Source organism: Scyliorhinus canicula, chromosome 23 (genome assembly GCF_902713615.1).
Source record: "Scyliorhinus canicula chromosome 23, sScyCan1.1, whole genome shotgun sequence".
NCBI lineage: Eukaryota > Metazoa > Chordata > Chondrichthyes > Carcharhiniformes > Scyliorhinidae > Scyliorhinus > Scyliorhinus canicula.
The window spans coordinates 20716626-20743049 of NC_052168.1; the positions used below are offsets into that span (position 1 = coordinate 20716626).

The 26424-nt window shown below is 52.6% G+C and overlaps 1 protein-coding gene across 1 annotated transcript in view; it reads right to left on the reverse strand.

The window, feature by feature from the left end:
• The window catches only part of LOC119956633 (protein shisa-9-like), a 209042-nt gene that overhangs the window by 168307 nt on the left and 14311 nt on the right, over nt 1–26424 (reverse strand). The gene's annotated exons all lie outside the window — the stretch shown is intronic.

A 26424-nucleotide genomic window follows, 5' to 3' on the forward strand; every position in this document is an offset into this window, starting at 1 on the left:
CAGTATTTACAGGGGGTCCCCGGGGAGTGTGACAGAATTTACAGGGGGTCCCCGGGGAGTGTGTCAGTATATAAAGGGGGTCCCCGGGGAGAGTGTCAGTATTTACAGGGGGCCCCGGGGAGGTTGTCAGTATTTACAGGCGGGTCCCCGGGGAGTGCGTCAGTATTTACAGGGGGTCCCCGGGGTGTGTGTCACTATTTACAGGGGGGTCCCCGGGGAGTGTGTCAGTATTTACAGGGGGTCCCCGGGAGTATATCAGTATTTACAGGGGGTCCCCGGGGAGTGTGTCAGTATTTACAGGTGGTCGCCGGGGAGTGTGTCAGTATTTACAGGGGGTACCCGGGGAGTGTGTCAGTATTTACAGGGGGTCCCCGGGGAGAGTGTCAGTATTTACAGGGGGGCCCCGGCGAGTGGGTCAGTATTTACAGGGGGTCCCCGGGGAGTGTGTCTGTATTTACAGGGGGTGCCCAGGGAGTGTGTCAGTATTCACAGGGGGTCTCCGGGGAGTGTGTCAGAATTTACAGAGGGTCCCCGGGGTGTCAGTATTTTCAGGGGGTCCATGGGGAATATGTCAGAATTTACAGGGGGTCCCCGGGGAGCGTGTCTGTATTTACAGGGGGTCCCCGGGGAGTGCGTCAGTATTTACAGGGGGTCCCCGGGGAATTTGTCAGGATTTACAGGGGTCCCGAGGAGTGTGTCAGTATTTACAGGGGGTCCCAAGCGAGTGGGTCAGTATTTACAGGGGGTCCCCGGGGAGTGTGTCAGTATTTACAGCGGGTCTCCGGGGAGTGTGTCAGAATTTACAGAGGGTCCCCGGGGTGTCAGTATTTTCAGGGAGTCCCCGGGGAATGTGTCAGTATTTACAGGGGGTCCCCGGGGAATGTGTCAGAATTTACAGGAGGTCCCCGGGGAGTGTGTCAGTATTTACAGAGGGTCCCCGGGGTGTGTGTCAGTATTTACAGGGAGTCCCCGGGGAGTGTTTCAGTATTTACCGGGTCCCGTGGAGTGTGTCAGTATTTACAGGGGGTCCCCGGGGAGTGTGTCAGAATTTACAGGGGTCCCTGGGGGAGTGTGTCAGTATTTACAGGGAGTCCCCGGGGGAGTGTGTCAGTATTTTCTGGGTCCTGGAGAGTGTGTCAGTATTTACAGGGGGTTGCTGGGTGTGTGTCAGTATTTACAGGGGGTCCCCGAGGCATGTGTCAGTATTTACAGGGGGTCCCCGGGAGTGTGTCAGTATTTACAGGGGGTCCCCTGGGGAGTGTGTCAGTATTTACAGGGGGTCCCCGGGGAGTGTGTCAGTATTTACAGGGGGTCCCTGGGGAGTGTGTCAGTATTTACAGGGGGGTCCCCGGGGAGAGTGTCAGTATTGACAGGGGGTCCCAGGGGAGTGTGTCAGTATTTACAGGGGGTCCCCGGGGAGTGTGTCAGTATTTACAGGAGGTTCCCGGGGAGTGTGTCAGTATTTACAGGGCGTTTCCCGGGGAGTGTGTCAGTATTTACACGGCGTTCCCCGGGGAGTGTGTCAGTATTTACAGGTGGGTCCCCGGGGAGTGTGTCAGTATTTCCAGAGGCCTCCAGGAGAGTGTGTCAGTGTTTACAGGGGGTCCCCGGGGAGTGTGTCAGTATTTACAGGGGGTCCCCGGGGAGTGTGTCAGTATTTACAGGGGGTCCCCGGGGAGTGTGTCAGTATTTACAGGCGGGTCCCCGTGGAGTGTGTCAGTATTTACAGGGGGTCCCCGGGGAGTGTGTCAGTATTTACAGGGGGCCCCGGGGAGTGTGTCAGTATTTACAGGGGGCCCCGAGGAGTTTGTCAGTATTTACAGGCGGGTCCCCAGGGAGTGTGTCAGTATTTACAGGGGGCCCCGGGGAGTGTGTCAGTATTTACAGGGGGTCCCCAGAGAGTGTGTCAGTATTTACAGGGGGTCCCCGGGGAGTGTGTCATTATTTACAGGGGGACCCCAGGGAGTATGTCAGTATTTACAGGGAGTCCACGGGGAGTGTGTCAGTATTTACTGGGGGTCCCCGGGGAGTGTGTCTGTATTTAAAGGTTGTCCCCGGGGAGTGTGTCAGTATTTACAGGGAGTCCCCGGGAAGTGTGTCAGTATTTATAGGGGGTCCCCGGGGAGTGTGTCAGTATTTACAGGGAGTCCCCGGGGAGTGTGTCAGTATTTACAGGGGGTCCCCGGGAGTGTGTCAGTATTTACAGGGGGTCCCCGGGGAGTGTGTCAGTATTTACAGGGGGGTCCCCGGGGAGTGTGTCAGTATTTACAGGGTGTCCCCGGGAGTGTGTCAGTATTTACAGGGAGTCCCCGGGGAGTGTGTCAGTATTTACAGGGGGTCCCCGGGGAGTGTGTCAGTATTTACAGGGGGTCCCGGGGAGTGTGTCAGTATTTACAGGGGGTCCCCGGGGAGTGTGTCAGTATTTACAGGGGGTCCCCGGGGAGTGTGTCAGTATTTACAGGGAGTCCCCGGGGGAGTGTGTCAGTATTTACAGGGGGTCCCCGGGGAGTGTGTCAGTATTTACAGGGAGTCCCCGGGGAGTGTGTCAGTATTTACAGGGAGTCCCCGGGGAGTGTGTCAGTATTTACAGGGGTCCCCGGGGAGTGTGTCAGTATTTACAGGGGTCCCCGTGGAGTGTGTCAGTATTTACAGGGGGTCCCCGGGGAGTGTGTCAGTATTTACAGGGAGTCCCCGGGGAGTGTGTCAGTATTTACAGGGGTCCCTGGAGAGTGTGTCAGTATTTACAGGGGGTGCCCGGGGAGTGTGTCAGTATTTACAGGGGGTCCCGGGGAGTGTGTCAGTATTTACAGGGGGTCCCCGGGAGTGTGTCAGTATTTACAGGGGGTCCCCGGGGAGTGTGTCAGTATTTACAGGGGGTCCCTGGGGAGTGTGTCAGTATTTACAGGGGTGTCCCGGGGAGAGTGTCAGTATTGACAGGGGGTCCCAGGGGAGTGTGTCAGTATATACAGGGGGTCCCCGGGGAGTGTGTCAGTATTTACAGGAGGTCCCCGGGGAGTGTGTCAGTATTTCCAGGGGTTCCCGGGGAGTGTGTCAGTATTTACACGCCGTTCCCCGGGGAGTGTGTCAGTATTTACAGGGGGTCCCCGGGGAGTGTGTCAGTGTTTACAGGGGGTCCCCGGGGAGTGTGTCAGTATTTACAGGGGGTCCCCTGGGGAGTGTGTCAGTATTTACAGGGGGTCCCCGGGGAGTGTGTCAGTATTTACAGGCGGTCCCCGGGGAGTGTGTCAGTATTTACAGGAGGGTCCCGGGGAGTGGTGGCAGTATTTACAGGGGGTCCCGGGGAGATGTGTCGTATTTACAGGGGGTCCCCGGGGAGTGTGTCAGTATTTACAGGGGGTCCCCGGGAAGTGTGTCAGTATTACAGGGGGTCCCCGGGGAGTGGTGTCAGTATTTACAGGGGTCCCCCGGGGAGTGTGTCAGTATTTACAGGGGGTCCCCGGGGAGTGTGTCAGTATTTACAGGGGGTCCCCGGGGAGTGGGTCAGTATTTACAGGGGGTCCCCGGGGAGTTAGTCAGAATTTACAAGGGGTCCCAGGGAGTGTGTCAGTATTTACAGGGGGTCCCCGGGGAGTGTGTCAGTATTTACAGGGGGTCCCGGGGAGTGTGTCAGTATTTACAGGGGGTTCCCCGGGGAGTGTGTCAGTATTTACAGGGGGTCCCGGGGAATGTGTCAGCATTTACAGGTTGTCCCCGGGTGAGTGTGTCAGTATTTACAGGGGGTCCCCAGGGAGTGTGTCAGTATTTACAGGGGCTCCCCGGGGAGTGTGTCAGTATTTACAGGGGTGTCCCCGGGGAGTGTGTCAGTATTTACAGGGGGTCCCCGGGGAGTGTGTCAGTATTTACAGGGGGTCCCTGGGGAGTGTGTCAGTATTTACAGGGGGTCCCCGGGGAGTGTATCAGGGTTTACAGGGGGTCCCCGGCAAGTGTGTCAGTATTAACAGTCGATCCCCGGGGAATGTGTCAGTATTTACAGGAGGGTCCCCGGGGAATGTGTCAGAATTTACAGGGGGTCCCCAGGGAGTGTCTCAGTATTTACAGAGGGTCCCCGGGGAGTGTGTCAGAATTTACAGGGGGTCCCCAGGGAGTTTGTCAGTATTTACAGGGGATCCCCGGAGAGAGTGTCAGTATATACAGGGGGTCCCCGGGGAGTGTGTCAGTATTTACAGGGGGTCTCCGGGAGTGTGTCAGTATTTACAGGGGTCCCCGGGGAGTGTGTCAGTATTTACAGGGGTCCCCGGTGAGTGTGTCAGTATTACAGGGGGTACCCGGGAGTGTGTCAGTATTTACAGGGGTCCCCGGGGAGTGTGTCAGTATTTACAGGGGGTCCCCGGGAGTGGGTCAGTATTTACAGGGGTCCCGGGGAGTGAGTCAGTATTACAGGGGGGTCCCCGGGGAGTGTGTCAGTATTCACACTGGGTCACCAGGGAGTGTGTCAGTATTTACACTGGGTCACCAGGGAGTGTGTCAGTATTTACACTGGGTCCCCGGGGAGTGTGTCAGTATTTACAGGGGGTCACCAGGGAGTGTGTCAGTATTTACAGGGGGTCCCCGGGGAGTTTGTCAGTATTTACAGGAGGGTCCCCGGAGGTGTGTCAGTATTTACAGGGGATTCCCGGGGAGTGTGTCAGTATTTACAGGAGGGTCCCCGGGGAATGTGTCAGAATTTACAGGGGGTCCCCAGGGAGTGTCTCAGTATTTACAGAGGGTCCCTGGGGAGTTTGTCAGTATTTACAGGGGATCCCCGGAGAGAGTGTCAGAATTTACAGGGGGTCCCCGGGGAGTGTGTCAGTATTTACAGGGGGCCCCGGGGAGTTTGTCAGTATTTACAGGGGGCCCCGGGGAGTTTGTCAGTATTTACAGGCGGGTCCCCGGGGGAGTGTGTCAGTATTTACAGGGGGTCCCCGGGGAGTGTGTCAGTATTTACAGGGGGTCCCCAGGGAGTATGTCAGTATTTACAGGGAGTCCACGGGGAGTGTGTCAGTATTTACAGGGGTCCCCGGGGAGTGTGTCAGTATTTACTGGGGGTCCCCGGGGAGTGTGTCATTATTTACAGGGGGACCCCAGGGAGTATGTCAGTATTTACAGGGAGTCCACGGGGAGTGTGTCAGTATTTACTGGGGGTCCCCGGGGAGTGTGTCAGTGTTTACAGGGGGTCCCCGGGGAGTGTGTCAGTATTTACAGGGGAGTCCCCGGGGAGTGTGTCAGTATTTACAGGGGGTCCCCGGGGAGTGTGTCAGTATTTACAGGGGTCCCCGGGGAGTGTGTCAGTATTTACAGGGGGTCCCCGGGAGTGTGTCAGTATTTACAGGGGGTCCCGGGGAGTGTGTCAGTATTTACAGGGGGTCCCGGGGAGTGTGTCAGTATTTACAGGGGGTCCCCGGGGAGTGTGTCAGTATTTACAGGGGGTCCCCGGGGAGTGTGTCAGTATTTACAGGGGGTCCCCGGGGAGTGTGGTCAGTATTTACAGGGGGTCCCCGGGGAGTGTGTCAGTATTTACAGGGGGTCCCCGGGGAGTGTGTCAGTATTTACAGGGGTTCCCCGGGGAGTGTGTCAGTATTTACAGGGGGTCCCCGGGAGTGTGTCAGTATTTACAGGGGGTCCCGGGGAGTGTGTCAGTATTTACAGGGGGTCCCGGGGAGTGTGTCAGTATTTACCAGGGGGGTCCCGGGGAGTGTGTCAGTATTTACAGGGGGTCCCCGGGGAGTGTGTCAGTATTTACAGGGGTCCCCGGGGAGTGTGTCAGTATGTACAGGGGGTCACCCGGGGAGTGTGTCAGTATTTACAGGGTGTCCCGGGGAGTGTGTCAGTATTTACAGGGGGTCCCCGGGGAGTGTGTCAGTATTTACGGGGGTCCCCGGGGAGTGTGTCAGTATTACAGGGGGTCCCCGGGGAGTGTGTCAGTATTTACAGGGGGTCCCGGGGAGTGTGTCAGTATTTACAGGGGGTCCCCGGGGAGTGTGTCAGTATTTACAGGGGGGTCCCGGGGAGTGTGTCAGTATTTACAGAGGGTCCCCGGGGAGTGTGTCAGTATTTACAGGGGTCCCCGGGGAGTGTGTCAGTAATTTACAGGGGGTCCCCGGGAGTGTGTCAGTATTTACAGGGGGTCCCCGGGGAGTGTGTCAGTATTTACAGGGGGTCCCCGGGGAGTGTGTCAGTATTTACAGGGGGTCCCCGGGGAGTGTGTCAGTATTTACAGGGGTCCCCGGGGAGTGTGTCAGTATTTACAGGGAGGTCCCCGGGGAGTGTGTCAGTATTTACAGGGGGGTCCCCGGGGAGTGTGTCAGTATTTACAGGGGTCCCGGGGAGTGTGTCAGTATTTACAGGGAGGTCCCCGGGGAGTGTGCAGTATTTACAGGGGGTCCCCGGGGAGTGTGTCAGTATTTACAGGGGGTCCCGGGGAGTGTGTCAGTATTTACAGGGGGTCCCCGGGGAGTGTGTCAGTATTTACAGGGGAGTCCCGGGGAGTGTGTCAGTATTTACAGGGGGTCCCCGGGGAGTGTGTCAGTATTTACAGGGGGGTCCCCGGGGAGTGTGTCAGTATTTACAGGGGGGTCCCGGGGAGTGTGTCAGTATTTACAGGGGGTCCCCGGGGAGTGTGTCAGTATTTACAGGGGGTCCCGGGGAGTGTGTCAGTATTTACAGGGGGTCCCCGGGGAGTGTGTCAGTATTTACAGGGGGATCCCCAGGGAGTGTGTCAGTATTTACAGGGGATTCCCCGGGGAGTGTGTCAGTATTTACAGGGGGTCCCCGGGGAGTGTGTCAGTATTTACAGGGGGTCTTCAGGGAGTGTGTCAGTATTTACAGAGGGTCCCTGGGGAGTGTGTCAGTATTTACAGGGGATCCCCGGAGAGTGTGTCAGTATTTACAGGGGGTCCCCGGGGAGTGTGTCAGTATTTACAGGCGGGTCCCCGGGGGAGTGTGTCAGTATTTACAGGGGGTCCCCAGGGAGTGTGTCAGTATTTACAGGGAGTCCACGGGGAGTGTGTCTGTATTTACAGGGGATTCCCCGGGGAGTGTGTCAGTATTTATAGGGGGTCCCCGGGGAGTGTGTCAGTATTTACAGGGGGTCCCAGGGGAGTGTGTCAGTATTTACAGGGGGTCCCCGGGGAGTGTGTCAGTATTTACAGGGCGTCCCCTGGGAGTGTGTCAGTATTTACAGAGGGTCCCCAGGGAGTGTGTCAGTATTTACAGGGGGTCCCGGGGAGTGTGTCAGTATTTACAGGGGGGTCCCCGGGGAAGTGTGTCAGTATTTACAGGGGGGTCCCGGGTAGTGTGTCAGTATTTACAGGGGGTACCCCGGGGAGTGTGTCAGTATTTACAGGGGGTCCCCGGGGAGTGTGTCAGTATTTACAGGGGTCCCCGGGGTGTGTGTCAGTATTTACAGGGAGTCCCCAGGGAGTGTGTCAGTATTTACAGGGGGTCCCCGGGGAGTGTGTCAGTATTTACAGGGGTCCCCAGGGAGTGTGTCAGTATTTACAGGGGTTCCACGGGGAGTGTGTCATAATTTACAGTGGGTCCCGGGGAATGTGTCAGTATTCACAGGGGGTCCCCGGGGAGTGTGTCAGTATTTACAGGGGTCCCCGGGGAGTGTGTCAGAATTTCCAGGGCCCCCCCCGGGGAGTGGGTCAGTATTTACAGGGGGTCCCCTTGGACTGTGTCAGTATTTACAGGGGGTCCCCGGGGACTGCGTCAGTATTTACAGGGGGTCCCGGGGAGTGTGTCAGTATTTACAGGGGGTCCCCGGGGAGTGTGTCAGTATTTACAGGGGGTCCCGGGGAGTGTGTCAGTATTTACAGGGGGTCCCCGGGGAGTGTGTCAGTATTTACAGGGGGTCCCCGGGGAGTGTGTCAGTATTTACAGGGGGTCCCCGGGGAGTGTGTCAGTATTTACAGGGGGTCCCGGGGAGTGTGTCAGTATTTACAGGGGGTCCCGGGGAGTGTGTCAGTATTTACAGGGGGTCCCCGGGGAGTGTGTCAGTATTTACAGGGGGTCCCCGGGGAGTGTGTCAGTATTTACAGGGAGTCCCCGGGGAGTGTGTCAGTATTTACAGGGGGTCCCCGGGGAGTGTGTCAGTATTTACAGGGGGTCCCCGGGGAGTGTGTCAGTATTTACAGGGGGTCCCCGGGGAGTGTAGTCAGTATTTACAGGGGGTCCCCGGGGAGTGTGTCAGTATTTACAGGGGGTCCCCGGGGAGTGTGTCAGTATTTAAAGGGGGTCCCCGGGGAATGTGTCAGTATTTACAGGAGGGTCCCCGGGGAGTGTGTCAGAATTTACAGGGGTCCCCGGGGAATGTGTCAGAATTTACAGGGGTTCCCCGGGGAGTGTGTCAGTATTTACAGAGGGTCCCCGGGGAGTGTGTAAGTATTTACAGGGGGTGACCGGGGAGTGTGTCAGTATTTACATGGGGTCCCCGGGGAGTGTGTCAGTATTTAACAGGGGATCCCCGGGGAATGTGTCAGTATTTACAGGGAGTGTCCCCGGGGAGTGTGTCAGTATTTACAGGGGGTCCCCGGGGAGTGTGTCAGTATTTACAGGGGGTCCCCGGGGAGTGTGTCAGTATTTACAGGGGGTCCCGGGGAGTGTGGCAGTATTTACAGGGGTCCCCGGGAGAGTGTCAGTATTTACAGGGGGTCCCCGGGGAGTGTGTCAGTATTTACAGGGGGTCCCCGGGGAGTGTGTCAGTATTTACAGGGAGGTCCCCGGGAGTGTGTCAGTATTTACAGGGGGTCCCCGGGGAGTGTGTCAGTATTTACAGGGAGTCCCCGGGGAGTGTGTCAGTATTTACAGGGGTCCCCGGGGAGTGTGTCAGTATTTACAGGGGGTCCCCGGGGAGTGTGTCAGTATTTACAGGGGGGTCCCGGGGAGTGTGTCAGTATTTACAGGGGGTCCCCGGGGAGTGTGTCAGTATTTACAGGGGGTCCCGGGGAGTGTGTCAGTATTTACAGGGGGTCCCCGGGGAGTGTGTCAGTATTTACAGGGGGTCCCCGGGGAGTGTGTCAGTATTTACAGGGGGTCCCGGGGAGTGTGTCAGTATTTACAGGGGGTCCCCGGGGAGTGTGTCAGTATTACAGGGGTCCCCGGGGAGTGTGTCAGTATTTACAGGGGGTCCCCGGGGAGTGTGTCAGTATTTTCAGGCGGGTCCCCGGGGGAATGTGTCAGTATTTACAGGGGGTCCCCAGGGAGTGTGTCAGTATTTACAGGGAGTCCACGGGGAGTGTGTCAGTGTTTACAGGGATTCCCCGGGGAGTGTGTCAGTATTTATAGGGGGTCCCCGGGGAGTGTGTCAGTATTTACAGGGAGTCCCAGGGGAGTGTGTCAGTATTTATAGGGGGTCCCCGGGGAGTGTGTCAGTATTTACAGGGCGTCCCTGGGGAGTGTGTCAGTATTTACAGAGGGTCCCCGGGGAATGTGTCAGTATTTACAGGGGGGTCCCGGGGAGTGTGGCAGTATTTCCAGGGGGTCCCCGGGGAATGTGTCAGTATTTACAGGGGGGTCCCGGGGAGTGTGTCAGTATTTACAGGGTGTCCCCGGGGAGTGAGTCAGTATTTACTGGGGGTCCCGGGGAGTGTGTCAGTATTTACAGGGGGTTCCCAGATAGTGTGTCAGTATTTACAGGGGGTCCCCGGGGAGTGAGTCAGTATTTACAGGAGGGTCCCCGGGGAGTGTGTCAGTGTTTACAGGAGGGTCCCCGGAGAGTGTGTCAGTATTTACAGGGGGTCTCCGGGGAGTGTGTCAGTATTTACAGAGGGTCCCGGTGAGTGTGTCAGTATTTACAGGGGTCCCCGGGGAGTGTGTCAGTATTTACAGGGGGTCCCCGGGGAGTGTGTCAGTATTTACAGGGGTCCCCGGGGAATGTGTCAGTATTTACAGGGGGTCCCCGGGGAGTGTGTCAGTATTTACAGAGGGTCCCCGGGGAGTGTGTCAGTATTTACAGGGGGTCCCCGGGGAGTGTGTCAGTATTAACAGGGGATCCCCGGGGAATGTGTCAGTATTTACAGGAGGGTCCCGGGGAGTGTGTCAGTATTTACAGGGGGCCCCGGGGAGTCCGTCAGTATTTACAGAGAGTCCCTGGGGAGTGTGTCAGTATTTACAGGGAGTCCCCGAGGAGTGTGTCAGTATTGACAGGGGGTCCCCGGGGAGTGTGTCACTATTTACTGGGTCCCGTGGAGTGTGTCAGTATTTACAGGGCGTCCCCGGGGAGTGTGTCAGTATTTACAGGGGGGTCCCGGGGAGTGTGGCAGTATTTACAGGGGGTCCCCGGAGAGTGTCCGTATTTACAGGGGGTCCCCGGGGAGTGTGTCAGTATTTACAGGGCGTCCCCGGGGAGTGTGTCAGTATTTACAGGGGGTCCCCGGGGAGTATGTCAGTATTTACAGGGGGTCCCCGGGGAGTGGGTCAGTATTTACAGGGGGTCCCCGGGGAGTTAGTCAGTATTTACAAGGGGTCCCAGGGAGTGTGTCAGTATTTACAGGGGGTCCCCGGGGAGTGTGTCAGTATTTACAGGGGGTCCCGGGGAGTGTGTCAGTATTTACAGGGGGTCACCGGGGAGTGTGTCAGTATTTACAGGCGGGTCCCCGGGGAGTGTGTCAGTATTTACAGGGGTTCCCCAGGGAGTGTGTCAGTATTTACAGGGGGTCCTCGGGGAGTGTGTCAGTATTTACAGGTTGTCCCCGGGGACTGTCTCAGTATTTACAGGGGGTCCCCGGGGAGTGTGTCAGTATTTACAGGGGGTCCCGGGGAGTGTGTCAGTATTTACAGGGGGTCGCCGGGGAGTGTGTCAGTATTTACAGGGGGTTCCCGGGGAGTGTGTCAGTATTTACAGGGGGTCCCCGGCAAGTGTGTCAGTATTTACAGGGGATCCCCGGGGAATGTATCAGCATTTACAGGGGATCGACGGGGAATGTGTCAGTATTTACAGGGGGTCTTCAGGGAGTGTCTCAGTATTTACAGAGGGTCCCTGGGGAGTTTGTCAGTATTTACAGGGGATCCCCGGAGAGTGTGTCAGTATTTACAGGGGGCCCCGGGGAGTTTGTCAGTATTACAGGCGGGTCCCCAGGGAGTGTGTCAGTATTTACAGGTAGTCCACGGGGAGTGTGTCAGTGTTTACAGGGATTCCCCGGGGAGTGTGTCAGTATTTATAGGGGTCCCCGGGGAGTGTGACAGTATTTACAGAGGGTCCCCGGGGAATGTGTCAGTATTTACAGGGGGGTCCCGGGGAGAGTGTCAGTATTTACAGGGGGTCCCCGGGGAATGTGTCAGTATTTACAGGGAGTCCCAGGTAGTGTGTCAGTATTTACAGGGGGTCCCCGGGGAGTGAGTCAGTATTTACAGGAGGGTCCCCGGGGAGTGTGTCAGTGTTTACAGGAGGGTCCCCGGAGAGTGTGTCAGTATTTACAGGGGGTCTCCGGGGAGTTTGTCAGAATTTACAGAGGGTCCCCGGGTGTGTGTCAGTATTTACAGCGGGTCTCCGGGGAGTGTGTCAGAATTTACAGAGGGTCGCCGGTGAGTGTGTCAGTATTTACAGGGGTCCCCGGGGAGTGTGTCAGTATTTACAGGGGGTCCCCGGGGAGTGTGTCAGTATTTACAGGGTCCCGGGGAATGTGTCAGAATTTACAGGGGGTCCCCGGGAGTGTGTCAGTATTTACAGGGGGTCCCCGGGGAGTGTGTCAGTATTTACAGGGGGTCCCCGGGGAGTGTGTCAGTATTTACAGGGGGTCCCCGGGAGTGTGTGTCAGTATTTACAGGGAGTCCCCGGGGAGTGTGTCAGTATTTACAGGGGGTCCCCGGGAGTGTGTCAGTATTTACAGGGAGGTCCCCGGGGAGTGTGTCAGTATTTACAGGGGGTCCCCGGGAGTGTGTCAGTATTACAGGGGTCCCCGGGGAGTGTGTCAGTATTTACAGGGGGTCCCCGGGGAGTGTGTCAGTATTTACAGGGGCTCCCCGGGGAGTGTGTCAGTATTTACAGGAGGGTCCCCGGGGAGTGTGTCAGTATTTACAGGGGGTCCCCGGGGAGTGTGTCAGTATTTACAGGGGGACCCGGGGAGTGTGTCAGTATTTACAGGGGGTCCCCGGGAGTGTGTCAGTATTTACAGGGGGTCCCCTGGGGAGTGTGTCAGTATTTACAGGGGATCGACGGGGAATGTGTCAGTATTTACAGGAGGGTCCCCGGGGAATGTGTTTGAATTTACAGGGGGTCCCCGTTGAGTGTGTCAGTATTTACAGGGGGTTCCCGGGGAGTGTGTCAGTATTTAGAGGAAGCCCCGGGGAGTGTGTCAGTATTTACAGGGAGTCCCTGGGGGAGTGTGTCAGAATTTACAGGGGGTCCCCGGGGAGTGTGTCAGTATTTACAGGGGGTCCCCGGGGAGTGTGTCAGTATTTACAGGGGGTCCCCAGGGAGTGTGTCAGTATTTACAGGGGGTCCCCGGGGAGTGTGTCAGTATTTACAGTGGGGTCCCCCGGGAGTGTGTCAGTATTTACAGGGGTTCCCCGGGAAGTGTGTCAGTATTTACAGGGGGTCCCCAGGGAGTGTGTCAGTATTTACAGGGGGTCCCCGGGGAGTGTGTCAGTATTTACAGTGGGGTACCCCGGGAGTGTGTCAGTATTTACAGGGGTCCCCGGGAGTGTGTCAGTATTTACAGGGGGTCCCCAGGGAGTGTGTCAGTATTCACAGGTGGGTCCCCCGGGGAGTGTGTCAGTATTTACAGGGGGTACCCGGGGAGTTTGTCAGAATTTACATAGGGTCCCCGGGGAGTGTGTCAGTATTTACAGGGGGTCCCCGGGGAATGTGTCAGAATTTACAGGGGGCCCCCAGGGAGTGTCTCAGTATTTACAGAGGGTCCCTGGGGAATGTGTCAGTATTTACGGGGGGGTCCCCGGGGAGTGTGTCAGAATTTCCAGGGCCCCCCCCGGGGAGTGTGTCCGTATTTACAGGGGGTCCCCTGGGACTGTCTCAGTATTTACAGGGGATCGACGGGGAATGTGTCAGTATTTACAGGAGGGTCCCCGGGGAATGTGTTTGAATTTACAGGGGGTTCCCGGGGAGTGTGTCAATATTTACAGGGGGTTCCCGGGGAGTGTGTCAGTATTTACTTTGTCCCGTGGAGTGTGTCAGTATTTACAGGGGGCCCCGGGGAGTGTGTCAGTATTTACTGGGGGTCCCCGGGGAGTGTGTCAGTATTTACAGGGAGTCCCCGGGGAGTGTGTCAGTATTTATAGGGGGTCCCCGGGGAGTGTGTCAGTATTTACAGGGGGTCCCCGGGGAGTGTGTCAGTATTTATAGGGGGTCCCCGGGGAGTGTGTCAGTATTTACAGGAGGGTCCCCGGGGAGTGTGTCAGTATTTACAGGGGGCCCCCGGGGAGTGTGTCAGTATTTACAGAGGGTCCCCGGGGAGTGTGTCAGCATTTACAGCGGGTCTCCGGGGAGTTTGTCAGAATTTACATAGGGTCCCCGGGGAGTGTGTCAGTATTTACAGGGGGTCCCCGGGGAGTGTGTCAGTATTTACAGGGGGTCCCCGGGGAGTGTGTCAGTATTTACAGGGGTCCCCGGGGAATGTGTCAGAATTTACAGGGGGTCCCCGGGGAGTGTGTCTGTATTTACAGGGGGTGACCGGGGAGTGTGTCAGTATTTACAGGGGGTGACCGGGGAGTGCGTCAGTATTTACAGGGAGTCCCCGGGGGGTGTGTCAGTATTTACAGTGGGTCCCCGGGGAGTGTGTCAGTATTTACAGGGGGTGACCGGGGAGTGCGTCAGTATTTACAGGGGGTCCCCGGGGAGTGTGTCAGTATTTACAGGGGGTGACCGGCGAGTGCGTCTGTATTTACAGGGGGTCCCCTGGGAGTGTGTCAGTATTTACAGAGGGTCCCCGGGAGTGTGTCTGTATTTACAGGGGGTTCCCGGGGAGTATGTCAGTATTTACAGGGGTCCCTGGGGAGTGTGTCAGTATTTACAGGCGGGTCCCCGGGGAGTGTGTCAGTATTTACAGGGGCTCCCCGGGGACTATGTCAGTGTTTACAGTGGGTTCCCGGGGAGTGTGTCAGTATTTACAGGGGTCCCCGGGGAGTGTGTCAGTGTTTACAGGGGGTCCCCGGGGAGTGTGTCAGTATTTACAGGGGGTCCCCGGGGATGTGTCAGTATTTGCAGCGGGTCCCCAGGGAGTGCGTCACTATTGTTTTTAAATTTAGAGTACACAGTTCATTTTTCTTTTCCAATTCAGGGCAATTTAGCGTGGCCAATCCACCTACCCTCTATATCTTTGGGTTGTGGGGGCGAAACCCACGCAGACACGGGGACAATGTGTAAACTCCACAGGGACAGTGACCCAGAGCCGGGATCGAACGTGGGACCTCGGCGCCGTGAGACAGCAGGGCTAACCCACTGCACCACCGTGCTGCCCTGTGTGTCGCTACTTACAGGGTGTCCAACAGGGAGAGTGGCAGTATTTACAGGGTGTTCCTGGGGAGATTGTCAATATTTACAGTGTGTTCCTGGGGAGTGTCTGAGGTAAGGTGAAGGAGCCTTGGATGACAAGAGAAGTGGAGCTTCTCGTCAAGTGGAAGAAGGAAGGTTACATAAGTTTGAGGAAGCAAGGATCTGACTCGGCTCTAGAGGGTTACAAGCTAGCCAGGAAGGAACTCAAACATGGACTTAGGAGAGCTAGAAGGGGGCATGAAAAAGCCCTGGCGGGAAGGATTAGGGAAACCCCCAAGGCGTTCTACACTTATGTGAGAAATAAGAGGATGATCAGAGTGAGAGTAGGGCCAATCAGGGATAGTGGAGGGAACTTGTGCCTAGAGTCTGAGGAGATGGGGGAGGTCTTAAATGAATATTTTGCTTCAGTATTCACTAGAGAGAGGGACCTTGTTGCCCATGAGAATAGCGCGAACCAGGTTAATAGACTCGAACAAGTTGATATTAAGAAAAAGGATGTGCTGGAAATTTTGAAAAGCATCACAATAGATAAGTCTCCTGGGCATGACGGGATATACCCAAGTTACTACGGGAAGCGAGGGAGGAGATTGCTGCGCCGTTGGCGATAATCTTTGCATCCTCACTCTCCACTGGAGTAGTACCGGATGATTGGAGGAAGGCGAATGTTGTTCCCCTATTCAAGAAAGGGAATGGGGAAATCCCTTGGAATCACAGACCCATCAGCCTGTGGTGAGCAAAATATTGGAAAGGATTCTGAGAGATAGGTTTTATGATTATTTAGAAAAACATAGTTTGATTAAAGATAGTCAGCTTGGTTTTGTGAAGGGCAGGTCATGCCTCACAAGCCTCATTGAATTCTTTGAGGATGTGACGAGACACATTGATGAAGGTCGGGCAGTGGATGTGGTGTACATGGATTTCAGTAAGGCATTTGATAAGGTTCCCATTCAGAAAGTTAGGGGGAATGGGATACAGGGGAATTTGGCTGTCTGGATACAGAATTGGCTGGCTGAAAGAAGACAGTGAGTGGTAGTGGATGGAAAGTATTCCGCCTGGAGGTCGGTGACCAGTGGTGTCCCGCAAGGATCTGTTCTGGAACCTCTGCTCTTTGTGGTTTTTATAAATGACTTGGATGAGGAAGTGGAAGGGTGAGTTAGTAAGTTTGCCGATGACACGAAGGTTGGTGGAGTTGTAGATAGTGTTGAGGGTTGCTGCAGGTTACAACAGGACATTGACAGGATGCAGAGCTGGGCTGAGAAGTGGCAGATGGAGTTCAACCTTGATAAATGTGAAGTGATTCATTTTGAAGGTCGAATTTGAATGCTGAATACAAGATTAAAGGCAGGATTCTTGGAAGTGTGGAGGAACAGAGGGATCTCGGGATCCACGTACATAGATCCCTCAAAGTTGCCACCCAGGTTGATATGGTTGTTAAGAAGGCGTATGGTGAGTTGGCTTTCATTAACAATGGGATTGAGTTTAAGAGCCGCGAGGTTTTGCTGCAGCTTTATAAAACTCTAGTTAGACCACATTTGGAATATTGTGTCCAGTTCTGGTTGCCTCATTATAGTAAGGATGTGGATGCTTTGGAGAGGGTACAGAGGAGATTTTCCAGGATGCTGCCTGGACTGGAGGGCATGTCTTATGAAGAAAGGTTGAGGGAGCTTTTCTCACTGGAGCGAAAAAGGCAGAGGTGACTTGATAGAGGTGTACAAGGTGATGAGAGGCATGGATAGAGTGGATAGCCAGAGACTTTTCCCCAGGGTGGACATGGCTGTCATGAAGGGACATAGTTTTAAGGTGATTGGAGGAAGGTATAGGGGAGATGTCAGAGGAACATAGAGAGTGGTGGGTGTGTGGAATGCACTGCCAGCACTGCCAGTCAGAGTCATTAGGGATATTTAAGCGACTCTTGGACAGGCACATGGACAGCAGTAAATTGAAGGGGTGTAGGTTAGGTTGATCTTAGATTCGGATAAATGGTCGGCAAAACATCGTGGGCCGAAGGGCCTGTACATAAGAACATAAGAACATAAGAACTAGGAGCAGGAGTAGGCCATCTGGCCCCTCGAGCCTGCTCCGCCATTCAATTAGATCATGGCTGATCTTTTGTGGACTCAGCTCCACTTTCCGGCCCGAACACCATAACCCTTAATCCCTTTATTCTTCAAGAAACTATCTATCTTTACCTTAAAAACATGTAATGAAGGAGCCTCAACTGCTTCACTGGGCAAGGAATTCCATAGATTCACAACCCTTTGGGTGAAGAAGTTCCTCCTAAACTCAGTCCTAAATCTACTTCCCCTTATTTTGAGGCTATGCCCCCTAGTTCTGCTGTCACCCGCCAGTGGAAACAACCTGCCCGCATCTATCCTATCTATTCCCTTCATAATTTTAAATGTTTCTATAAGATCCCCCCTCATCCTTCTAAATTCCAACGAGTACAGTCCCAGTCTACTCAACCTCTCCTCATAATCCAACCCCTTCAGCTCTGGGATTAACCTAGTGAATCTCCTCTGCACACCCTCCAGTGCCAGTACGTCCTTTCTCAAGTAAGGAGACCAAAACTGAACACAATACTCCAGGTGTGGCCGCACTAACACCTTATACAATTGCAACATAACCTCCCTAGTCTTAAACTCCATCCCTCTAGCAATGAAGGACAAAATTCCATTTGCCTTCTTAATCACCTGTTGCACTTGTAAACCAACCTTCTGTGACTCATGCACTAGCACACCCAAGTCTCTCTGAACAGCGGCATGCTTTAATATTTTATCGTTTAAATAATAATCCCGTTTGCTGTTATTCCTACCAAAATGGATAACCTCACATTTGTCAACATTGTATTCCATCTGCCAGACCCGAGCCCATTCACTTAACCTATCCAAATCCCTCTGCAGACTTCCAGTATCCTCTGTACTGTGCTGTACTGTTCTATATTCTATGTGCTATGTTCTATAAGATAGGAATTGAAGAATATGGATTGGGTGCGGCTGTCGGAGGATAAATCAACATCGGACATGTGGGAGTCTTTCAAGTGACAGTTTATTAGGATTCAAGAAAGTCATGTGCCTGATAAAATTAAGGATAAGTATGGGACGTTTAGGGAGCCTTGGGTAACAAAGGATATTATGAACCTCGTCAAAAAGAAAAAGGAGACTTTTGTACGGTCTAGAAGGATGGGGACAGTAAAACCCTTGAAGCGTATAAAGAAAGTCAGAAGGTACTGAAGCGGGGAATTAGGAGGGTTAAGAGGGGTCATGAAAAGTCCTTGGCAAGTAGGATGAAGGTGAATCCCAAAGCTTTTTATTCATATATAAAAAGCAAGAGGGTGGCTAGGGAAAGGATTGAACCACTTAAGGACAGTGGGGCGAATCTGTGTTGAACCAGAGTAAATGGGCGAGCACGGTAGCACAGTAGCACAGTGGTTAGCACAGTTGATTCACAGCTCCAGGGTTCGAGGTTCGATTCCCGGCTTGGGTCACTGTCTGTGTGGAGTCTGCACTTTCTCCCCGCGTCTGCGTGGGTTTCCTCCGGGTGCTCTGGTTTCCTCCCACAGTCCAAAGATGTGCATGTTAGGTGGATTGGCCGTGATAAATTGACCTTAGTGTCCAAAGAAAGGTTGGGTGGGATTACAGGGATAGGGTGGTGGGTGTGGGCTTAGGTAAAGTGTTCTTTCCAAGGGCCGGGTGCAGACTTGAAGGGCTGAATGACCTCCTTCTGCACTGTAAGTTCTGATTTGAGGAATAAATGAGTACTTTGCATCAGTGTTCACCAAAGGAAAGGACTTTGTGGAAGATGATTCTTGGGTAGGGTGTGTGGATATTCTGGGTCATGTTAACATTGTCATGAGAATGTCGCTTTAAGAAATGTTTGGCTGCTCATATTACTGCAGTGATGTCAGAGAGTGGGTGGAGCTGGGCTGTCTGTCAGCTTTTTACTTTTGTTTTAGGCTGTTTGCTGCAGGGTGTGCTTTAGTTTCGTTTTCAATGTTGGAGCTGAAGCCAGACAGAGCAGTTGTACCGCCGTTCCCTCTGCCATCAAAAGACCATCTCTTGATCAGTTGGTGAATTCATAATTATAAATGTTCTCAGTAGTGAATGTAAACCTAATGTGTTTCTGTTAAAAGGTGTTTCTTTTGTCTTCTGGATGTTGTTTGGAAAGTTAGTAAGGATTACTTAGTGTTATATTCTTTGGGGGTTGTATTTGAAGTAATGGTTGCTAAGATTAATTGTGTTCAGTTTTGGTCTCCTTACTTGAGAAAGGACGTACTGGCGCTGGAGGGTGTGCAGAGGAGATTCACTAGGTTAATCCCAGAGCTGAAGGGGTTGGATTATGAGAAGAGTTTGAGTAGACTGGGACTGTACTCGTTGGAATTTAGAAGGATGAGGGGGGATCTTATAGAAACTTTTAAAATTATGAAGGGAATAGATAGGATAGATGCGGGCAGGTTGTTTCCACTGGCGGGTGACAGCAGAACTAGGGGACATAGCCTCAAAATAAGGGGAAGTAGATTTAGGACTGAGTTTAGGAGGAACTTCTTCACCCAAAGGGTTGTGAATCTATGGAATTCCTTGCCCAGTGAAGCAGTTGAGGCTCCTTCATTAAATGTTTTTAAGGTAAAGATAGATAGTTTTTTGAAGAAAAAAGGGATTAAGGGTTATGGTGTTCGGGCCGGAAAGTGGAGCTGAGTCCACAAAAGATCAGCCATGATCTAATTGAATGGCGGAGCAGGCTCGAGGGGCCAGATGGCCGACTCCTGCTCCTAGTTCTTATGTTTTTATGTTCTTAAACCCTGTCCCATAACAACATCAAAAAGGAGGAGGTGTTTTGAAAAACATTAAGGTAAATACGCCTCCTGGGTCGGACAAGGTCCCTCATGGCAGACTGGTACAAAAGGTGAAGTCACATGGGATCAGGGGTGAGCTGGCAAGGTGGATACAGAACTGGCTAGGTTATAGAAGAATATTTTCTCAATTGGAACGCTGTGACTTGCGGCATTCCACAGGGGAATGGGGAATGTCTCAATGAATTCTCTCCAGTAATTTCCCTACCACTGACGTAAGGCTCACCGGCCTGTAGTTCCCTGGATTATCCTTGCTACCCTTCTTAAATAAAGGAACAACATTGGCTATTCTCCAGTCCTCCGGGACATCACCTGAAGACAGTGAGGATCCAAAGATTTCTGTCAAGGCCTCAGCAATTTCCAGTTCTAGCCTCCTGCAGTATTCTGGGGTAATCCCATCAGTCCCTGGGGACTTATCTACCTGAATATTTTTCAAGAAGCCCAACACCTCGTCTTTTTGGATCTCAATGTGACCCAGGCTATCTCGAAGGCTTTAGTTTGGACGGGCAACATGGTCGGCACAGTCTGGGAGTACAGAAGGGCCTGTTCCTGTGCATTACTTTTCTTTGTTCTTTTTTTGAACATTCTCGAAGGGAAGGGGAGCCGGTGCGTGATAACCATCCTGACTGGGCAACATATTGGCCGTTCCTTCACTGTCGCTGGGTCAAAGTCCTGGAACTCCCTCCCTAACAGCAATGTGGGTGTACCTACACTACACGGACTGCAGCGGGTTCAAGAAGGCAGCTCACCCCCACCCATCTGGCCCTGGGGACTTATCTACCGTAATGCTTTTCAAGACGCCCAACATCTCATCTTTCTGGTCTCAATGTGACCCAGGCTATCTACACACCCTTCTCCAGACTCAACATCCATCAATTCCTTCTCTTTGGTGAATACTGATGCAAAGTATTCATTTAGTACCTCGCCCATTTCCTCTGGCTCCACACATAGATTCCCTTGCCTATCTTTCAGTGGGCCAACCCTTTCCCTGGCTACCCTCTTGCTTTTTATGTACGTGTAAAAAGCCTTGGGATTTTCCTTAACCCTATTTGCCAATGACTTTTCGTCACCCTTTCTAGCCCTCCTGACTCCTTGCTTAAGTTCCTTCCTACTTTCCTTATATTCCACACAGGCTTCGTCTGTTCCCAGCCTTCTAGCCCTGACAGATGCCTCCTTTTTCTTTTTGACGAGGCCTACAATATCTCTCGTTATCCAAGGTTCCCGAAATTTACAGTATTTATCCTTCTTCCTCACAGGAACATGCCAGTCCTGAATTCCTTTCAACTGACATTTGAGAGCCTCCCACATGTCAGATGTTGATTTACCCTCAAACATCCGCCCCCAATCTAGGTTCTTCAGTTCCCGCCTAATATTGTTATAGCCTTCCCCCAATTTAGCACATTCACCCGAGGGCCACTCTTATCCTTGTCCACCAACACTTTAAAACTTACTGAATTGTGGTCACTGCTCCCGAAATGCTCCCCAACTGAAACTTCTAAGACGTGCAGCTTAAGTGGATTGGCTATGCTAAATTGCCCTTAGTGTCCAAAAAGATTAGGAACGGTTATTGGGTTGTGGGGATAGGGTGGTAGTGAGGGCTTAAGTGGGTCGGTGCAGACTGGATGGGTCAAATGTGCTCCTTCTGCACTGTATGTTCTATGTTCCACGTTCTATGTTCTATGAAAATGTAGCTGGTCTGATTAGTGAGTTCGTGGATGACACCAAGGTTGGTGGAGTGGCAGATAGTGTTGAGGATTGTCAGAAGATACAGCGGAACATAGATAGGTTGGAGACTTGGGCAGAGAAATGGCAAATGGAGTTTAATCCGGACAAATGTGAGGTAATGCATTTTGGTAGATCTAACATAGAGGGGAAATACATCGTAAATGGCAAAACTCTGAGGAATATAGAAAGTCAGAGAGATCTTGGGTGTACAGGTCCACAGATCTTTGAAAGCGGAAACACAAGTGGACAAGGTAGTCAAGAAAGCATATGGAATGCTTGCCTTCATTGGACAGGGCATCGAGTATAAAAACTGGCAAGTCATGCTACAGTTGTATCGAACCTTGGTTAGGCCGCACTTGGAATATTGCGCACAATTCTGGTCGCCACACTACCAGAAGGATGTGGAGGCTTTGGAGAGGGTGCAGAGGAGGTTTATCAGGATGTTACCTGGTCTGGAGGGTGTTTGCGGAGAGGCTGAATAGACTCAGACTGTTTTCATTAGAAAGACGGAGGTTGAGGGGCGACCTGATAGAGGTCTACAAGATTATGAGGGGCATGGATAGAGTGGATAGGCAGGCACTCTTTCCCAGGGTGGCCAATCTACCTAACCTGCACATCTTTGGACTGTGGGAGGAAACCGGAGCACCCGGAGGAAACTCACGCAGACACAGGGATAACGTGCAGACTCCACACAGACGGTGACCCAGCCGGGAATCGAACCTGGGACCCTGGCGCTGTGAAGCTATCATGCTGCCCAGTACTGAGGGTAATGATCAGAAACATGCAGGAATGTGGGGATAGAGCAGGAAAATGGGATGGATTGGGTTGCTCGATGAGACAGTTGACATTGACACAATGAATCAAATCTCCTCCTCTGTACCGCTACCACACTCTGAACCCATGGTGTAAATTTTAAAAGCGGGATTTGCTGCTGAGATTGTCCTTGGCAATTTAGAGAGGACTGGAGTGTGGGCTCCGGAAGATGGAGATAAAGAGGGAGACCTCACAGAAGATGGTTAGTGTCTGTGGAGGACCCACAAGCTGTGCTGGAAAGGTTTTACCTGCTGTATTTGGTCACCACCGACTCCCTTCAGCTGCCGGGTTTCTGAACTTTGGGATTCCCAGCCAATCGGCCATCAAATCACATGAGCAGATTAACCTTATGAACACATGAGTAGGGGTACCACAGGGATCAATGTTTAGATCCCAGCTGTTCACGACATATATAAATAATCTGGATGAGAGAACCAAATGGAACATTTCTAAGTTTGCTGATGACACAAAACTGGGTGAATTGTGAGTTGTGAGGAGGCTGGAGGAAGCTACAAGGTGATTTGCACGGTAGCACAGTGGCTAGCACTGTTGTTTCACAGCACCAGGGTCCCAGGTTCGATTCCCGGCTGGGTCACTGTCTGTGCGGAGTCTGCACGCTCTCCCCATGTCTGCGTGGGTTTCCCCCGGGTGCTCCGGTTTCCTCCCACACTCCAAAGATGTGCAGGTTAGGTGGATTGGCCATGATAAATTGCCCTTAGTAACAAAAAAGGTTGGGAGGGGTTATTAGGTTATGGGGATAGGGTGGAAATGAGGGTTTAAGTGGGTTGGTGCAGACTTGATGGGCCGAATGGACTCCTTCTGCACTGTATGTTCTATGTTCTATGATTTAGACAAATTGAGTGAGTGGGTAAACACATGGCGCAGACTCAAGACAATGTGGCTAAATGTGAAGATATTGACTGCGGCTTGAAAAACGGAAAGGAAGAGTATTATTTAAATAGAACATCGAAAATACAGCACAGAACAGGCCCTTCAGCCCACGATGTTGTGCCGAACTTTTGTCCTAGATTAAGAACAAATTAATCTACACTCCATCATTCTATCGTAATCCTAGGTAGATCCTAATCTACCTATCCAATAGCCGCTTGAAGGTCCCGAATGTTTCCAACTTAACTACTTCCACAGGCAGTGCATTCCATGCCCCCACTACTCTCTGGGTAAAGAACCTACCTCTGACATCCCCCCTATATCTTCCACCATTCACCTTAAATTTATGTCCCCTTGTAATGGTGTGTTCCACCCGGGGAAAAAGTCTCTGACTGTCTACTCTGTCTATTCCCCTGATCATCTTATAAACCTCTATTAAGTCGCCCCTCATCCTTCTCCGTACTAATGAGAAAAGGCCTCGCACCCTCAACCTTTCCTCGTATGACCTACTCTCCATTCCAGGCAACATCCTGGTAAATCTCCTGTGCACCTTTTCCAAAGCTTCCACATCCTTCCTAAAATGAGGCGACCAGAACTGCACACAGTACTCCAAATGTGGCCTTACCAAGGTTTTGTACAGCTGTTCTAATGAGAAAAGGCCAAGCAATGATGATATATTGGGAAGTGTGGATGTGCAAAGGGATCTGGGTGACCTTGTACACCAGCCAATGAAAGTGGAGAGGCAGGTGCAGCAAGCAATGAGGAAGGCGAATGGTTTGTTGGCCTTCATTGCGTGGGATTTGAGTTCAGGAGTAGGGATGTCTTACTGCAGTGATACTGGGCCTTGGTGACACCGCACCTGGAGAATTGTGAGCAGTTTTGGTCTCCCTACCTAAGAAAGGATTTACTTGCCATAGTGAGAGTGTAGCGGACATTCACCACCCTGATATCGGGGACTGTCCTATGAGGAGAGATTGGTTCGACTGGACCTGTATTCAGTGGAGTTTAGGAAGATGAGAGGAGATCTGATTGAAAGGTATAAATTGTACCAGTGCTGGATGGGCCAGATTCAGGAGGATGGTTTCCTGGGTTGGAGGAATCTGGAACCAGGGATCACAGTCTCCCGATTCGGGATCGACCACTTGGACTGAGATGAGGAAAGATTTCTTCACTCAGAGGGCCCTGAACCTGTGGAATTCCCTGCACTGTGGAATCCGAGTCCCTCAGTGTGTCCGAGAAAGTGATGGACAATGGTTTAGATTTTACTGGCATCATTTGAGGGGCAGCACGGTAGCATGGTGGTTAGCATAAATGCTTCACAGCTCCAGGGTCCCAGGTTCGGTTCTCGGCTGGGTCACTGTCTGTGCGGAGTCTGCACGTCCTCCCCGTGTGTGCGTGGGTTTCCTCCGGGTGCTCCGGTTTCCTTCCACAGTCCAAAGATGTGCGGGTTAGGTGGATTGGCCATGATAAATTGCCCGTAGTGTCCTAAAAAGTAAGGTTAAGGGGGGGTTGTTGGGTTACGGGTATAGGGTAGATACGTGGGTTTGAGTAGGGTGATCATTGCTCGGCACAACATCGAGGGCCGAAGGGCCTGTTCTGTGCTGTGCTGTTCTATGTTCTATGTTCAGTGGGGATGGAGAGAAAGCAGGAATGTGCCATTGGGTTCGAGGAACAGCCATGATCAGAATGAATGGCGGAGCAGGCTCGAAGGGCCGAATGGCCTCCTCCTGCTGCTATTTTCTCTGAATGGGAACAGAGTCCCAAGCGAGCGCGATTAATCACGTGATTCCCGCCACTCTTTCTGCACTGTCGGAATTCTATGGCTCTATGGTTCGATGTTCCAGAGGTGGAGCGGAGCGGATGGATTTCTCGGGGGATGCCAATGGTGCAGGAAGAGTAGGAACAGCCAGAGATTCACTGGTGGTGAGTAGATGGATGTGAATGGAAGTGGCTGAGGAAAGGTCCCAGCCAGCTGGAGGAGGGAGGAGAGTAACTGCACAGAGTGTCAGCTCCGATTCGCGTCCTTGAGTCTCTGAAGTGGCAATTCAACCCACAGCCTCTGACTCACGAGCGAAAGTGCTGTAAGGAAGTTATTAAACAGAATTGCCATCAAACTCGATGAAGGAGCTGTACTAAACTCCTCAGCAACAAAAGAAAATGGTGTTGTTGAGACCAGGAGGAATGATCTCAAACATTATTCAATCCCAGTTACAGCTGATTTTGACTGAGGTCAAAGGGCGATCTGGGGGAGGAGAAGCAGCATCAGGTTACAATCCATTAAGAGTCTGGGTGCGATGCATCACCACGGGAGAGCTTTTGTGTCCTGGAGTAATGATGCATTCGTGGGATCTGACAGTGTCAGTCGGTGACAGGAACAAGTCTGGAAAATGACCACGGCAGTTTTGACTAACCCCCCCCCCCCCCCCCCCCCCCCCCCCCCAGCTGTATCCACCCACCTCACAATAATTACTAGTGACAGAGTTCGCTCATGGGCGAGTTTTAAATGGAAATTCTTGCGAAACAAGTGAAAGGTTGTGAGTTTATTCCAACTTACGGCATCCGCTGTGTTTTGATTTTATTTTTGAGATAATTCAGCTTCCCGTCAAACGTTTGTTTTCTTGGTTTTCGCTCCCGGATGCACCATGGCCGGGGCCCATGACACGCCGGGGGCGCACAGACCCAGCGATGCTCGCTTTGCGCCTTGCGAACATTAAGGAGCGGAGAGACAGGTGGGAGTTCAGAAAAGAGAATAAACTCAGTTTGTTCTCACTGGAACGACGGAGGTTGAGGGGCGACCTGATAGAGGTCTACAAAATTATGAGGGGCATAGACAGAGTGGACAGTCAGAGGCTTTTTCCCAGGGTAGAAGGGTCAATTACCAGGGGGCATAGGTTTAAGGTGCGAGGGGCAAGGTTTAGAGGAGATGTACGAGGTAAGTTTTTTACACAGAGGGTAGTGGGTGCCTGGAACTCGCTGCCGGAGGAGGTGGTGGAAGCAGGGACGATAGTGACGTTTAAGGGGCATCTTGACAAATACATGAAGAGGATGGGAATAGAGGGATACGGACCCCGGAAGTTTAGAACAAAGAACAAGAACAAAGAACAAAGAAAAGTACAGCACAGGAACAGGCCCTTCGGCCCTCCAAGCCCGTGCCGACCATGCTGCCCGTCTAAACTAAAATCTTCTACACTTTCTGGGTCCGTATCCCTCTATTCCCATCCTATTCATGTATTGTCAAGATTCCCCTTAAATGTCGTGTGCACCCTCTCTACAGCCTCCACATTCTTCTGATAGTGTGGCGACCAGAATTGAACACTATACTCCAAGTGTGGCCTAACTAAGGTTCTATACAGCTGCAACATGACTCGCTAATTCTTATACTCAATGCCCCAGCCAATGAATGCAAGCATGCCGTATGCCTTCTTGAGTACCTTCTCCACCTGTGTTGCCCCCTTCAGTGACCTGTGGACCTGTACACCTAGATCTCTCTGATTTTCAATACTCTTGAGGGTTCTACCATTCACTGTATATTCCCTACCGGCATTAGACCTTCCAAAATGCATTGCCTCACATTTGTCCGGATTAAACTCCATCTGCCATCTCTCCGCCCAAGTCTCCAAACAATCTAAACCCTGCTGTATCCTCTGACAGTCATCATCGCTATCCGCAATTCCACCAACCTTTGTGTCGTCTGCAAACTTAC